Raw genomic sequence first — 17,060 nt, 5'->3', positions numbered from 1 at the left:
GAGTCCAACATGACTGAGTAACTAACACACACATATGCGTGTGTGCATGCTAAGTCGCTTTAGTCGTGTCCAACTCTTTGCAATCCTGTGGACTGTAGCCCTCGGGGCTCCTTTGTCCATGAGATTCTTCAGGCAAGAATAATGGAGTGAGTGACCGTGCCCTCCTCCACAGCATCTTCCTAACCCAGGGATGAACCTTTGTCTCTTAGGTGTTCTCCATTGGCAGGTGGTTTCTCTACCAGTGTCCCTACCTGGGAAGCCCAACACACACATATAGATTTTACATATTCTACTAAAAAATTTTTTTTAATGCACACACATAGATTTTATATATTTTCTAAAAAATATATTTATACATATTATATAAACCTATATCTGTATCTATATCATCTATATCTATTTCTATATCAGTGTCTATATGTATATGTATGTCTATATCTAAAACAAGATTTTTGATAAGGATTTAGCTCATGCAGTTCTTGGAGAAGGCAATGGCAATGCACTCCAGTACTCTTGCCTGGAAAATCCCATGGACGGAGGAGCCTGGTGGGCTGCAGTCCATGGGGTCGCTAAGAGTCGGACACGACTGAGCGACTTCACTTTCGCTTTTCACTTTCATGCATTGCAGAAGGAAATGGCAACCCACTCCAGTGTTCTTGCCTGGAGAATCCCAGGGACAGGGGAGCCTGATGGGCTGCCGTCTCTGGGGTCGCAAAGAGTTGGACACGACTGAAGCGACTTAGCAGCAGCAGCGGCAGTATGCAGTTCTAGAGGCTAAGAATTCCCAGGCTCTGTCATCTGCAAGCTGGAGACCCAGGAAAGCCAGTGGTTTTGTTCAGAGGCCTGAAAGCTGGAAAGTCAGGGGTGCAGAATCAGTTTCAAGTCTGAAGGCCTGAGAACCAGGAATCCCAAGGGCAAGAGTAGATGAATGTCCCAGCTCAGATAGAGAATCCCTGCTTCCCCGGTCTTTTAGCTCTGTGAGACTTTCAACAGATTGACTGATGCCCACCCACAGCCACTTTACTCGGGCTCCCAGGTGAAATGTTAACCTCCTCAGCAAACATCTCACAGACACACCTGGAAATGATGTTGAACCATATATCTGGATACCCCATATCCCAGTCAAGTTGACACATAAAATTAACCATCACATAAAGTAACAAAAAAAATATTGGAGTGGTGGTGCAGTGGATAAGCATCCGTCTGCCAATGCAGGGGATGTGGGTTTGATCCCTGGTCTGGGAAGATCCCACATGCCACGGGCAACTAAGCCAGTGTGCCACAACTACTGAGCCTGCAAATCACAACTTCTTGGTCTGTGTGCTGAAACTCCTGAACCTGCATGTCTAGAACCTGTGCCCCACAGCAAGAGAAGCCACCACAGTGAGAAGCCTGAGCACCGCAAGAAAGAGTAGCCCCTGCTCGCCGCAACTAGAGAAAGCCCTCACTCAGCAATGAAGACCCGGAGCAAGCAAAAACAGATAAAATAAAATTTTGAAAAAAAAACGTGGAGTAGAGAAATGTTTAAAATGTTGAAGTCCATCATTGTCTTCATCCTTTAGCTTCATTTTCCAACAGTAACCGTGGTTTATAGTGGGAACTTTTTACTTCCTGACATTTTTTTTTCACTATACATATTCAAATATATAAATATAGCATAATACCAAATGTACTATTCTGCGACTTACTTTTTTCCCCCTTAATGATAGATCTTGAACATTGAGTCACATCTGTGGATAAAAGCCACCCTCATTGTTTTTAACGGTCACATACTACTCCATTTTATGGATTTCCCTTAAATTCCTTAAGTCGCGCCTGCATGCGGATGCTTAGCCTATGTCCAGTTTACCTCTAGGACAGTGTTTCCAGGAATATCCTCCTATAAATATTTTTACTTGCATCTATGGCTAAAATTCCTAGAAATGAGATCACTTGCCTCAGATTGCATTCATTTGGCAGTGAAACACAGGTTGACACAATGCCAGGAGAAATGTAGACATCTTTCGTTTGGCATTACTTGATTGGCATCTAGACTGAAAAAGAAATTTCCCACTGGGCAGGCATATAGAGTCCTTTGTGTTTCTAATGCCCACATCTCCTTGCCCCCTCTCTCCCTCGGCAGCCCAGTGGGTTAACCTCTTACTGGCCACTGTTATGTCAGCAAGAGAAAAACAAATCTGTTTCTTGTGTCCCTAAATACTATAGCATTTTTTATATATAATTCAAAAAGATATGTGCATCCCAGTGTTCACTGACAGCACTGTCTACAGTGGCCAAGACTCGGGAAGCAACCTAAATGTGCACCGACAGAGGAATGGATAAAGATGTGGTCCATGACCACAGTGAAATATTACTCAGGCACAGAAAAAGAGAGAGAATGCCACTTGCAGCAAGCTGGATGGACCTAGAGAGTATCATGCTGCTGCCTCTGCTGCTGCTGCTAAGTCGCTTCAGTCGTGTTCAACTCTGTGCGACCCCATAGACGGCAGCCCACCAGGCTCCCCCATCCCTGGGATTCTCCAGGCAAGAACACTGGAGTGGGTTGCCATTTCCTTCTCCGACACATGAAAGTGAAGTCGCTCAGTCGTGTCCGACTCTTATCGACCCCATGGACTGCAGCCTACCAGGCTCCTCTGTCCATGGGATTTTCCAGGCAAGGGTACTGGAGTGGGGTGCCATTGCCTTCTCGAATTATCATGCTAAATAAGTCAGAAAGAGAAAGACAAATATCATATGACATCTTTTAAATGTGGAATCTAAAAGAAAATAACACAAGTGAAATTCACAAATCAGAAATAGACTCACAGAGAAAACAAACTTATGGTTACTAAAGGGGAAATGGGGAGGGATAAAATAGGAGTTTGGGATTAGCAGATATACATACACTACTATATATAAAACAAATAATAGGACCTACTTATAGTGCTGGGAATTATATTCAAGATCTTGCAATAATCTATAAGGGAAAGAATCTGAGAAAGAATAGACATATATATGTATAACTGAATCACTTTGATATACCCTTGAAACTAATGCAGTATTTTAAACCAGTTATACTTCAATTAGAAAAAAAATAACATTTCTGAAAGCAAAGATGATGTTTCAAATAAGCTGTTTTCTTTAGGACATGGGTCAGCAAACTACAACCTGTGAGCCACATCCAGCTACCATTTCTATTTATACAGTCTATGAGTTAAAAATGGATTTTACACTTTTAAGTAGTTGGAAAAAATTACAAGATAATATTGGTGATGGGTAAAAATTACATGACATTAAAATTCCATGTCTACCTGTAAAGTTTGTTGGAAAACAGTCATAGGGATGCTTTTTTGATTCCCCAACATTTATCTAGAGGGCGTTTGTGGTTCCTGCAAATAAAATCATTGCCACAGTCAAAAAAAATGAAATAAAATAAAAGGTTTATTTTCTTTTTGGCTGTGTTGGGTCTTTGTGGCTGCATGCAGGTTCTTCTCTGGTTACAGTGAGCAGGGGCTGCTCTGTAGTTGGGGTGGGCACACTTCTCATTGAGGTGGCTTCTCTTGTGGAGCACCAGCTCTAAGTTAGCATGAGGGCTTCAGTAGCTGTGGCTCAGAGCTTTAGTTGCTCTGTGACACGTGGGATCTTCCCGGATCGGGAATCGAGCCCTGCATTGGACCTCTTGTCTCCTGCATTGGCAGGCGGATTCTTTCCCACGGAGCCACCAGGGAAGCCCCCCACACGCACTCTTTCACAAACTGCCTGTGGCTGCTTTCACAGAACAAGGATAGAGTTCAGTGGTTGGAACCAGAAACTCTATGCCCCCCAAAGCTGAAAATATGTACTATCTGGCCTTTTACAGAAAATATTTTCCAATGTTCCTTTAGGTCTGCAGCATTATTTTTTCTTATGTATGTGTCTCATTTTTTTCCCCTCCAAATGTTTCTCTATAATTCTCTGTTACTTCTTTCTTTCTTCAACACTTCTCCAAAGATTACACGGCAAATTAGCAAAGCCCACTTTAACACTGAATTGTACTTTCCTACTTGCCAAGTTTCTGAAGGTAAAATGTATTTTAGGGAAAATAAAGAATAATAATTTTTACTTCAGTCTAAAATTAATTTGGGTCACAATATTAACACAAGGCTAATGAATTTCAGAAGGAAGGGAATTTTTTTTTTAAGGAGTGAAACAATATAGCTCTGAATACTTCTAGTTTTACCTTTTTCTGGAGAAATAGATTTAATTTTATGGTAGGAACCAGAGGAATCCCTTCACATTTGGGGTCCATTGAAACAAACAAAAAAACATTAACTCTTTCCGGGCCAGAATTAGTCAGAGGCTGAACAGCTGCTAAAGCACCCCTGAAAAATTCTATTTCTCAACTCAGGGATGCAGGGAAGGGCTTTGTGCTTTTAGGTGAATTCCCTGACTATCTGGTGATTGCTTGTAAGGTGACAGGGTCCCCTTTAGCATCAAAAGAGAGGATGTGAGCAGGAATCCTGGTGGCCTCTTTCCAAAGTGGACTGCTGTGTTGAGAGAGCTGTCTGGGGCAGTGGGATGGGACCATGTTGATGGTTGGCTTATGGAGCCAGAGCTTGGAAGTGAGGTGACTGCCTGAGAGTTAGCCTATTAAATAGATGGCTCCAAGTGTGTTCCCAGGAACTTCCCTGGTGGTCTAGTGGTTAAGACTCTGTGCTTCCACTGCAGGGGCCACGAGTTTGATCCCTAGTCAGGGAACTAAGATTCCCTAAGCTGCACAGTGGGGTTCAAAAAAAAAATTGTGTTCCCAAACCTGCAACACCAGCTTCTCCTGGGACTCAATACAAATGCAAGTCATCAGGCCCCTGCCCCTGAGGGTGAGGCCCAGCTCTCTGAGTCTTAGCAAGCTGCCAGGTGATAGTGATGCTTGTTTAAACTACGAACAGCTGCATCCAATCCATGCCTCATGGTTCAGAGTGGAGGCATCTCTAAAGAGACCACATCTGCACTGTTGGTGGGAATGTAGATTGGTGTAGTCACTATGGAAAAGAGTACAGAGGTTCCTTAAAAATAGAATTCCCATATGGTCCAGCAATCTCACTCTTAGGTATATATCCAGAGAAAACTCTAATTCAAAAAGATACATGAACTCCATGGTTCATTGAGGCATTATTTACAATAGCCAAGACATGTGGTGGTGGTGGTTTAGTCGCTAAGTTGTGTCCAACTCTTGTGACCCCATGTAGCCTGCCAGGCTCCTCTGTTTATGGGATTCTCCAGGCAAGAATACTGGAGTGGGTTGTCATTTCCTTCTCCAGGGAATGGCAACCTAAATGTCCGTTGACAGATGAATGCATAAAGATGATGAGGTGTGTATATATATACACACAATATATATATACACATATATATATACACAGTGATGAAGTATATATATACACACACAATGATGAGGTATATATTACATATGTATACACACACACTCAGTTATAAAGAAGAATGAAATAATGTCATTTGCAACAACATGGATAGACCTAGAGATCATACTGAGTGAAGTAAGCTGCGGCTGCTGCTGCTAAGTCGCTTCAGTCGTGTCCGACTCTGTGTGATCCCAGAGACGGCAGCCCACCAGGCTCCCCATCCCTGGGATTCTCCAGGCAAGAACACTGGAGTGGGTTGCCATTTCCTTCTCCAATGCATGAAAGTGAAAAGTCAAAGTGAAGTCGCTCAGTCGTGTCCAACTCTTAGCAACCCCATGGACTGCAGCCCACCAGGCTCCTCCGTCCATGGGATTTTCCAGGCAACAGTACTGGAGTGGGGTGCCATTGCCCTCTCCGGAGTGAAGTAAGCTAGACAAAGACAAATATCATATGATATTGCTTACATTTGGAATCTTAAGAAAGGATATAAACAAAGCTTTTTTACAAAACAGAAATAGATCTACAGACAGAAAACAAACTTATGGCTATTGGTGAGGGAAAGATAAATGAGGAGTTTGGGGTTAACATATAAACACTACCAAATATAAGATAAATGAGGAGCCTCTGTATTTTGTAACCACCTATAAGGGAAAGGAATCTGGAAAAGAATAGACATAAATGGGTATAACTGAATCACTCTGCTGTACACCTGAAACTAACACTGCTGCTGCTAAGTCACTTCAGTCGTATCCAGCTCTGTGCGACCCCACAGATGGCAGCCCACCAGGCTCCACTGTCTACAGGATTCTCCAGGCAAGAGTACTGGAGTGGGTTGCCATTTCCCACTCTGGAAACTAACACACAACATTGCAAATCAACTATACTTCAGTTAAAAAAAAAAGAGAGAGAGACCACATGCTTCCCAGGGCTGTTGTTTTCCAGCCCCCTTCCAGGGCTGTTACGTTTGAAGTTTCCTGTTGGTTGATCGCTTTTTTCTACTAATGACAATGGCAACAATCTAGCTAGAGCTTAGTAAGTCTCAAGGACTCTAGTACGTTAAAGTGATAGCTCCCTGTGCTTAGTTGCTCAGTCGTCCCTGACTCTTTACGACCCCATGGACTGTAGCTCACCAGGCACTTCTGTCCATGGGGATTCTCCAGGCAAGAATACTGGAGTGGGTTGCCATGCCCTCCTCCAGGGGATCTTCCCAACCCAGGGACTGAACCCAGGTCTCCCGCATTGCAGGTATTTACCATCTGAGCCACCAGGGAAGCCCAGATGATAATAGCTACCACTGATTGAGTGCTAAATGTGTTCCAAACAACTTTCTAAGCGTTTTGTTCTAACATCTCACTTGATTCTGAGAACAAGCTAATGAGGTAGGTGTTGCCATTACCTCCATAACACAGATGAGAAAAATGGAGTACAGAGAAGTTATGCCCTTTGGTGAAAGGTCATAATGGCTGTGACCCAGGTGTGAGCCAGGTGGTCAGGCTCCAGAGCGCTCACCTGGACCACTATGCACTGTCATAGGCGTTCTGAGAGGCATTAACGAACTGATTCAATACTCTCCATATTACTTAGAATGTGAAATTTATTATACAAAGTTTATTTAAGTATCATTTATTTAAGTATAAAGTATAGTTGATTTATAGAGTTTCAGGCGGACAGCAAAGTGGTTCAGTCATACACATGTGAGTGCTCAGTCACTCAGTCGTGTCCAACTCTTTGTGGCTCGATGGACTGTAGCCCACCAGGTTCCTCTGTCCACGGGATTTCCCAGGCAAGAATCCTAGAGTGGATTGCCATTTCCTCCTCCGGGAGACCTTCAACACAGGGATCCAACCTGTATATCCTGTATTGAAGGTGGCTTCTTTACTGCTAAGTCATCCGGGAAGCCCTGTGCAAACATGCACACATGTATTTTTCAGATTTTTTCCCATTGTAGGTCATTATGATATTCTGAATATAGTTCCCTGTCCTAGTTGACATTAAATAAGTTTTGCAGTGGAGGAGCCAGAGGCTCTGAGAGGTCAACTAACTTTCCTCAAATCACACAGTGCATTCAAGGCTTGCCCGGGTAGAGAAGCTGGCCATTCTTCTGTGCTGGGCTGCCTGGGCTATCACGCATGCGGTCTCTCCCGCCCGTCTATGTCCTGGCACGTAGCAGGCCATCGCCAACGAGTGCTGCCAGCTGCCAATGCAGAGACCATGTCCCAACCCTGTTTGGGGTCAGTCTGATCCACTCCTTATGTCATACAAAGAACAGGTCCTACGTTTATCCCCAAACTGAGCACCACCCCAAAGAAGATTTTCCAGGCGCTTCCTGGAAGCTTGCTGTAAACCAGCAAAGGCGAGTCCTGATTCAAACATGACTCATTTGAACAGTTTTCATTAGTAAATAAATCGGGTGGCGGGGGGTGGGGTGGGGGATGCGGGCGGGAGTGGGAAAGACACCAATTAGAATACGTGGTTAAATAATCAGAAAGATGCAGAAAGTCCTTGTGCCTGGAGGAAATCACCGAGTTCCATTAAGCACTAATTAAGAAACACAGAATAGCCTTCCAGGCAGCATGAGGCTCCGGATTCAGGAACAGTGCGGTGGTGGAGAAAGTATGCTGCTTTCAAGTTTGAGAAATCTGGTTGCTTCAGGGTATCAGGCTCAAATCCTGATCACTCCTGTGAGCCTGGGGTTGGAGGGGAGTGTGCCACGGTGGGAGGTGAGGGAAGTGGAGTGGGAGGACGTGAATCAATCTTCAAAGTTCACTGGGGAATATCTTAGAGGCTATCTACTGAAACTGAGTAGGATTCTGTGGGCTTCTGGGCAAAAATGCTTTTCATGCCCTGAGTTTCTTGTTTGCAGGAAATAAGCTTCATCCAGCCTCCATGATCTTCCCTGAGTTCCAAAGGGCAGATTCAAACAGTTGCTAATCAGGGAAGGAGAAATAAGGAAGGAGACTCTTGAGAGTCCCTTGGATCTGCAAGGAGATCAAGACAGTCAGTCCTAAAGGAAATAAACCCTGAATATTCATTGGAAGGGCTGATGCTGAAACTGAAGCTCCAGTACTTTGGCCACCAGATTCGAAGAGCTGACTCATTAGAAAAGACCCTGACGCTGGGAAAGATTGAGGGCAGGAGGAGAAGGGGGTGACAGAGGATGAGATGGTTGGATGGCATCACCGACTCAATGGATGTTTGAGTAAACTTTAGGAGATAGTGAAGGACAGGGAAGCTTGGCATGCTGCAGTCCATGGGGCTGCAAATAGTTGGACATGACTTAGATAGTGAGTGAACAACAATGACAATCAAGAAACGGGCTTCCCACGTGGCGCCAGTGGTAAAGCATCCACCTGCCAGTGCAGGAGATGCAAGAGATATGGGTTCTATCCCTGGTTGGGGGGATTCTCTGGAGTAGGAAATGGCAACCCGATCCAAAATTCTTGCCTGGAAAATTACAAAGACAGAGGAGCCTGTCGGGCTGCAGTCCAGGGGAATCACAAAGATTTGGTTACGACTGAGCACACACATATACACACAGTCAAGAAACAATAGAGCAGGCTTGGGGCAGGGTCCTGGTTTCTCCTCAAGAAATACACAGGGAATTCCCTGGCGGTCCAGTGGTTGGAAGTCTGCACTTCCACTGCCGAGGGTAAGTGTTCAATCCCTGGTCAGGGAACTAAGAGCCCACAAGCCATGCAGCATGGCCAAAACAGAAAAGTAATCAACATAACAGTATCTTTGAGGTCGTCCCCTGAACTTAGGCCCCACCCAGGCTGAGCACAAGATTCCTGGAGCACCACCCTGTCACCTCACCACCAACCAATGAGAAGAAAGTCACACACCCTATAGCCCTATAAGCCAGAGATCCCCAAACTTTTGGGCATAAGGGACCAATTTCATGGAAGACAACTTTTCCAAGGATCAGGGGGATGTGAATGATGGGGAGCGGCTGCAAATACAGATGAAGCTTTGCTCACTCGCCCACCACTCACCTCTTGCTGTGCCGCTCACCATAGACTACTACCAGTCTATGGCCCAGGGGCTTGGGACCCCTGCTATAAACCATTGGAGAGTTCAGGGGTTTTGAGCATGAGCCACCTGTTGTCCCTGCTTGGCTCTGCAATGAGCCTTATTCTGCTCCCAACTCCCAACATTTTGGCTTGTTGGGCCTCCCTGGCTTATGAACTTGAGTTCAGTAATGTTACCACAATGAGCAACTTCTTTGATTCTAACTCCCATGAACTCACTCTGCTCTCATTATACTGATCATCTTTCTGTTTTTCTGCTATGCTGGTTCCAAACCCAGGTGCTCTGCCAGCTCTTCCTTCCACCTGGATAACCTTTCCTCTGATCTGTGCTTCCTCATAACATTCAGGTTTTGGCTCCAGTCTTATCTCTGAAGAAGTATTTCTTTTATATATCTAATTTTATTTCTTTATTTTTGGCTGTGCTGGGTCTTCGTTGCTGTGCTCAGGCTTTCTCTAGTTGCAGCAAGCAGGGGGCTACTCTTTGATGTGGTGCTCACGCTTCTCGCATGGTGGCTTCTCTCGTTGCAGAGCGTGGGCTCTAGAGCACAGGCTCAGTAATCGTGATGCACAGGCTTAGCTGTCCTGTGGCATGTGGAACCTTCCCGACCACGGATCAAACCCCTGTCACCTGCATTGGCAGGCAGATTCTTAACCACTGAACTACTACAGAAGTCCAAGAAGCATTTCTTAATCACTCTTTAATTTTGCTCTTCCTCACGGCCTTCACTCCAGGCCAAGCCACATCCACGGACGCATTCTCTTCACTCTCTGAAATCACCTCAATTACTCGTTGGTTCACTTAGCCTCTGTCTCCCTGCTCCAGACATCAGTATCCTGAGAGCAGGGCTCCACCATGATGCTCATCCAACACCCTCAGCCACCTGGAAAGCACCTGGTACCCAGTAAGTGAACCACAAGTATTAACCTGGAGCCTCCCTGGGGGGAAAACTCCAGATTCTTCACTGTTCCTCACTCCCGCCTGCTATCAGGGGCCTGTTCTGAAATCTGATCCTGGGTTGCTACTAAGCATTGTGCATTGTCCCCCAGGGAAAGGGAGGTAAAAAGAGCCTGGGTTACTGGCTGAGCAGCTGCCTTGCTCCAAGCTTGCCTGAAACTGACAGCCTGAGCTCACCTTCTCAGCCCAGAGGCCATTTTTTTGTTTGTTTGTTTCTGATGGTGATTATTTGAATGAGGCACTTTTAACTGCACAGCCCCCACAAGGGCTTCTCGACAGGGGACCCATTAAGGCTGGCCTAAATGGGAGTCACTTGGAGGAAGTGAAGCCCCAGTGACCACTCAGAAAGCTTTAGCAGAGCTTCGGCCTCCTCCTTCACCAAGGTTTCCCTGGGCAATTAGATGGGCAGCGACAAGATTGCTCCCTTAGCATCTCCAGCCTCTGGGGCTCAGAGGCTGCTGGGGATGGTTGGTCCAAGCTGTCTGCAAATCAGCCATCTGCCTAGCAGGATCCCTTCTGCCCTCTCTCCATTCTTCCCTATCCTTGTCCTCCTCTTCCCCTTCCTCCCCTCCTTCCCTTCCTTCTTTTCTTTCCTTCCTTCCATTTAAGTCTAAGAAAGTTACAAAAGGTCTATGAATCCCCAGCTCTCTACTTCTTATTCCTGGCTATTGGCTCTACTCCATCCCTTTCTCCTGTATCTCTCCTGCCTCTAAAATCTGAAATATTGAAGTGACCTACTTTCATTGTGTAAGTGGAGACCATGGAGCTGCGGGCCAGATGAATGGGAGAAGTGGGCAGAGGCTTCCAGCTGGTGAGAACCACGGGGCCCCACAGGTTATTTGACCAGGCTGCTGGCAGCTGTCAGATTTTCACAGCTGGGCACCTTGGGCAGGGTTCATGCAACTGTAGTTCTTGATGTGGAGCACTTGAGGGGCAGCTTTTTTGAACAGAAGCAGGGATTTCTACAGCCAGAGTGCTATATTGGACCAAACGTTTACTGAGTGTTGCCACCACAGTGCTAAGCAAGGTGATCCAGTTACGAGTAATTGTGAGCAGTTTATAAGGCAAGAACTTTGCACATACCATCCAGTTTGGATCCTCCCCAAAGCTCTGTAAGATGGGAATGATTTACACCCATTTTTCATATGAGGAAACTGAGGTGTGGAGAGGTTAAGTTATACTGTTTCTCAAGTTACCAGAACTCTGTGAGATGAGAATTAGAATATTCATTTTATCCATGAAAATCCTGACTCTTGAGGGTAAAGGTCACAGGGCCAGTAAGTCAGAAATCAAGCACTCCTCAGCGGTCCCCTAGGCATGCTCTGCTGAAATGCAGTGCTCAGATAAATTGCTATCATTTGCCAAATGCTAAGGTTCAGTTGTTAGACTTATTTACTCATTTTATGAGTACTTCCTGCACACCAGTTAGGTATTAGACTCAGTGGTGGCGAGGTAGATTGTAAACCTTGCCTCTCATGCCTCCTTTCTCTTTATTTTTCACTTTTTGCTTTCTTTTTTAAATTTATTTTAATTGGAGGATAATTGCTTTACAATACTGTGTTGGTTTCTGGCATACATCAACATGAATCAGTCAGAGGTATACATATGTCCCCTCCCTCTTGAACCTCCCTCCCATCCTACCCATCAAGGTTGTGGCAGAGCACCGCGGTTTGAGCTCCCTGAGTCCTACAGCAGATTCTCACTGGCTGTCTAATTTACATATGGTAATATATGTGTTTCAATGCAGCTCTCTCAATCCGCCCCTCCCGCTCCTTCCCCTACTGGGTCCACGAGTCTGTTCTCTATGTCTGTGCCTCCACTGCAGCACTGAAAGCACGTTGATCAGCACCATCTTTCTAGATTCCATATGTATGTGTTAATATATGATTGTTTTTCTCTTTCTGACTTACTTCACTCTGTATCAGTTCAGTTCAGTTGCTCAGTCGTGTCCGACTCTTTGCGACCCCATGAATCACAGCACACCAGGCCTCCCTGTCCATCACCAACTCATGGAGTTCACCCAAACTCATGTCCATTGTGTCGGTGATGGCATCCAGCCATCTTATCCTCTATCGTCCCCTTCTCCTCCTGCCCCCAATCCCTCCCAGCATCAGAGTCTTTTCCAATGAGTCATCTCTTCGCATCAGGTGGCCAAAGTATTGGAGTTTCAGCTTCAACATCAGTCCTTTCAATGAACACCCAGGACTGATTTCCTTTAGGATGGACTGGTTGGATCTCCTCGAAATCCAAGGGACTCTTAAGACTCTTCTCCAACACCACAGTTCAAAAGCATTAGTTCTTCGGTGCTCAGCTTTCTTTATAGTCCAACTCACACCCATACATGACTACTGGAAAAACCATAGCCTTGACTAGACAGATCTTTGTTGGCAAAGTAATGTCTCTGCTTTTTAATATGCTGTTTAGGTTGGTCATAACTTTCCTTCCAAGGAGTAAGCATCTTTTAATTTCACGGCTGCAATCAGCATCTGCAGTGATTTTGGAGCCCAGAAAAATAAAGTCAGCCACTGTTTCCACTGTTTCCCCATCTATCTGCCATGAAGTGATGGGACCGGATGCCATGATCTTAGTTTTCTGAATGTTGAGCTTTAAGCCAACTTTTTCACTCTCCTCTTTCACTTTCATCAAGAGGCTCTTTAGTTCTTCTTCACTTTCTGCCATGATAGGCTCTAGGTTCATCCACCTCATTAGAATGGACTCAAATGCATTCCTTTTGGGGCTGAGTAATATTCTACTGTATATATGTATCACAAAGTCTTTATCTATCCATCTTTCCATGGACATCTAGGTTACCTCCTTTCTCTTTAGCCACACCCCTTTGCAACATGACAGAAGGCCAGTTTAGACCTCAAGCGGCCTTGCAGTTTCTGCTCTCTCGTTTATCTATTTTTGGCTGTGCTGGATCTTCACTACTGCGTGGGCTGCTCTCTAGTTGTGGTGTACAGAAGCTCATTGCAGTGGCCTCTCGTTGCAGAGCACGGGCTCTAGGGAGCACGAGCTTCAGCAGTTTGGGCGTGAGGCGCAGTAGTTGTGGCTCCAGGCTCTAGAGCACGGGCTCAGTAGTCGTGGTGTATGAGCCTAGTTGCTCCGTGGCGTGTGGGATCTTCCCAAATCAGGGATCTGATCCCACGTGTCCTGCATTTGCAGGCGAATTCTTCACCATGGAGCCACCAGGGAAGCCCTTCTGCCCTCTCTTGGAATGAGTTCTATGGGAACAGCTCTGGACTCAGCAGCCAAGGTGTGAGAGACACACGACCTAGTCACACATGTCACCTTAGCTGGCAGCCAGCCAACCCCTAGACACAGAGCTGTGTGGCTGACCAGCAGCTGATCATAGATGCATAAGTGAGCACAGCCCAGACCAGAAGAACCGCCCCACAGAGGAGCCTGGGGGGCTATGGTCCATAGGGTCAGAAAGAGTCAGACACGACTGAAGAGACGTAGCATGCACGCAGAGGCTAACTAATACGGCCCAAATTGCCAACCCACAAATCATGAGCTAACTCAGTGATTCTCAAAGTGTATCCTGAAGCCCAGCATTATCAGCCTCACCTGGGAAACCTGTTAGAAATGCAAAATTTAAGGGTCACCTTATGAACTACTGAATCACAAGCCCAAGTGACATTTTTAAACAAGCTGTCTGGGTGATTGTGATGCATGCTAACGTTTAAGAACCACTAAGTACATGGTGTTATGTTAAGCCACTAAGTCTTGGACTAGTTTGTTACCCAGCAGAGGCTAACGAGGGCTTCCACGTGGCTCAGTGGTAAAGAACCCACCTGCCAATGCTGGAGACATCAGAGATGCAGGTTCAACCCTTGGGTCAGGAAGATCCCCTGGAGGAGGGCATGGCAACCCACTCCATGTATTCTTGCCTGGAGAATCCTCTGGACAGAGGAGCCTGGCAGGCTACAGTCCATAGGGTCGGAAAGAGTCAGACATGACTAAAGAGACTTAGCATGCATACAGAGGCTAACTAACACAGCTGTGGAAGAGAAATTCACCAGTGCCCCTGAGATGCTTAGAGTTCATTAAGAGAGACAACATATTCTTAAGCACAGCCTATAATGTATGAGGCCAAATATTAAAATTATAAACCACTATCAGATTGCATAATAATAATAATGATAAGTAATATCTAAATAAGTGGTTACAGTATGTCGGCATTCATTATTTCACTCAGTCCTCATAGGAACTTCTTTGAGGTGGGTGCTCTTTTTATGTCCATCTCATAGATGAAGAAACTGAGGTCTAAAGAAGATAAGAGCTTTACCTGAGGTCACTTAACCTGTCAGAGGCAAAGCCAGGATTCTGCCCCAGGGGTCTCCCAGATTCTGAAGCACATGCTCTAGTGTGATCTAAACCCTAAGTGTGGTACGCAGAGTGCTGTGGAGGACTTCCCTGGTGGTACAGTGGGTGGGAATCCGCCTGCAAATGCAGGGGACACAGATTCGATCCCTGGTCTGGAAAGATTCCACATGCCACTGAGCAGCTAAGCCTGTGCATTACAACTACTAAGCCCATGTTCTAGAGCCCACGGGCCATAACTCCTGAGCCCACGTGCTGCCACTACTGAAGTCCATGTGCCTGAAGCCTGTATTCTGCAACACGAGAAGCCTGTGCACCTCAACGAAGAGAGGCCCCTGCTTGCCACAACTAAAGAGGACCCACACTCAGCAGCAAGGATCCAGAGCTGCTGCTGCTGCTGCTGCTGCTAAGTCACTTCAGTCATGTCCGACTCTGTGCGACCCCAGAGACGACAGGCCACCAGGCTCCCCTGTCCCTGGAATTCTCCAGGCAAGAACACTGGAGTGGGTTGCCATTTCCTTCTCCAGGATCCAGAGCAACCAAGAGTAAATAGATAAATAATTTTTTTTTTTTTAAGTGTTGCAGTGGACATCCAGAGGGAGAGACTTGCCATTCCACCGGGGAGTCAGGAGATGCTTTTAAGGAAGGGGGAGTCCCTGGCTTGACACAGGACTGGGACACACAGCAGCAGAAGGGAAAAAGAATCTCAGATGGAAGAGACAACTTGAGCAAAGATGAGGGAACCAGTAAACCTCAGGAAGATCAAGTAGCTTCACAGACAGAAGAGAGACTTCCAGGGAAGGACTGCAGTGCAATTTTAAATTCAGAGCCTTACAAAGATTCAGCATTAATAATCTTGTTGGACACGAGGTGTGGAAAGGTTATTTGAAATATTAAATTATTCAACCCGGCATTAACAGACTGTCTCCTGAATTTTGGGTAGTATGGTCTCTGAATTGATTTCCCTCCACTGTTTTGACTAGAAATAGTTTGAAGATGTCAGGCTTGAAAGGGTAGGGGAGATATTTAGTTGTTGTTTTAGTTGAATCTCTGGCCTGAATTTTTTATTTAGATTTTTTTTTTTCTTGAAACATATGCAGCAGATAAGACCGTCCTCTTTCTGCTTTCCTCTCTTTATAGATCAGCAACCAAAAGGGCCAAGAGCGTTGAAGAGTGGTGAGTGTGAGCAGAATTCTGCCAGGTTTACCGTAAGATGTGGCCCCTGCTCCCAAGGAACTTAGCGATCTAATTGAACACTAAACCATCTGGCACAAATTCTCTTTATTTACTTATTTTTGGCTGTGCTGGGTCTTGGTTGTGGCACACGGGCTCTTGGTTGCTGCATCCAGGCCTTTTCTAGTTGCAGTGAGGGGGGGCTATTCTCCAGTCGTGGTGTGTGGGCTTTTCAATGCGATGGCTTCCTCTTGTTTTGGAGCATGGGCTCTTGGGCACAAGGGCTTCAGTAGTTTTGGCACATGGGTTTAGTTGCTTTTTGGTATGTTCGATCTTAATTCCAGGACCAGGGATTGACCCCATGTCCCCTACATTGGCAGCTAGATTCTTAACCACTGGACCACCAGGGAAGTCCCATAGCACAAATTCTAAGGACCATGAACAATGAGAGAAGAGAAAGGCCAGGATAGGCTGAAGAAACCAGGGAGACTTTCAGGGAGAAGTTAGTACCAGTGGAGGAGAAAAACATTTCGGCTTCACACTGATATTCAATATGTTAGCGCCATTCTTAATGTCAACTAGAATATACTCTTATCCAAACAAGAAAAACAAATAGATGACCTTTTACCTAAAACATTCTCGGAATCTTTTCAGTCTGAAATAGCAAATTCTGCTTGGAGCTCTATCTTGAAAGGGATTTTGAATCTCTGATAATCTCAGAGGAGATGAGTGCTGGAATCAATTAGTGATGTCTGCCACAGGTATGGGAAGAGCAATGAAGAATATCAAACATGTGTGATTTCTGTCTTTTGTAATTTTCTCTACAAATTGAAATGACATTTTTGTTTTTATATACTTGACTAGCTGAAATATTTAACTGGACTTCACACCTTGTGTTTGATTTTTAGGACAGAGACACATAAGAAAAATTAAACAAATATTTGAAAAAAGAGTCTTCCAGAACATTTCTACTCAAATAGTTAAATTTTAAACAGATATCCTGTACTTTATTTACAGGATGACAAATTGATTCCTTTATGTTCTGAAAGACTCTGAGGCACAAAAAAACCCGCTAGATAATGTAATGATAAACTATACATCTATGTGAACATCAAGCTGTGTTCTGTTGAAAATATATATTCTAGACTTCTCTGGTGGTCTAGAGGTTAAGAATCCTCCTGCCAATGCAGGGGACATGGG

This window comes from Bos mutus, chromosome 25, assembly GCF_027580195.1.
Source record: "Bos mutus isolate GX-2022 chromosome 25, NWIPB_WYAK_1.1, whole genome shotgun sequence".
Taxonomy (NCBI): domain Eukaryota; kingdom Metazoa; phylum Chordata; class Mammalia; order Artiodactyla; family Bovidae; genus Bos; species Bos mutus.
The sequence above is the reverse complement of the archived record's forward strand: the minus strand, read 5'-3'. Positions refer to the sequence as shown.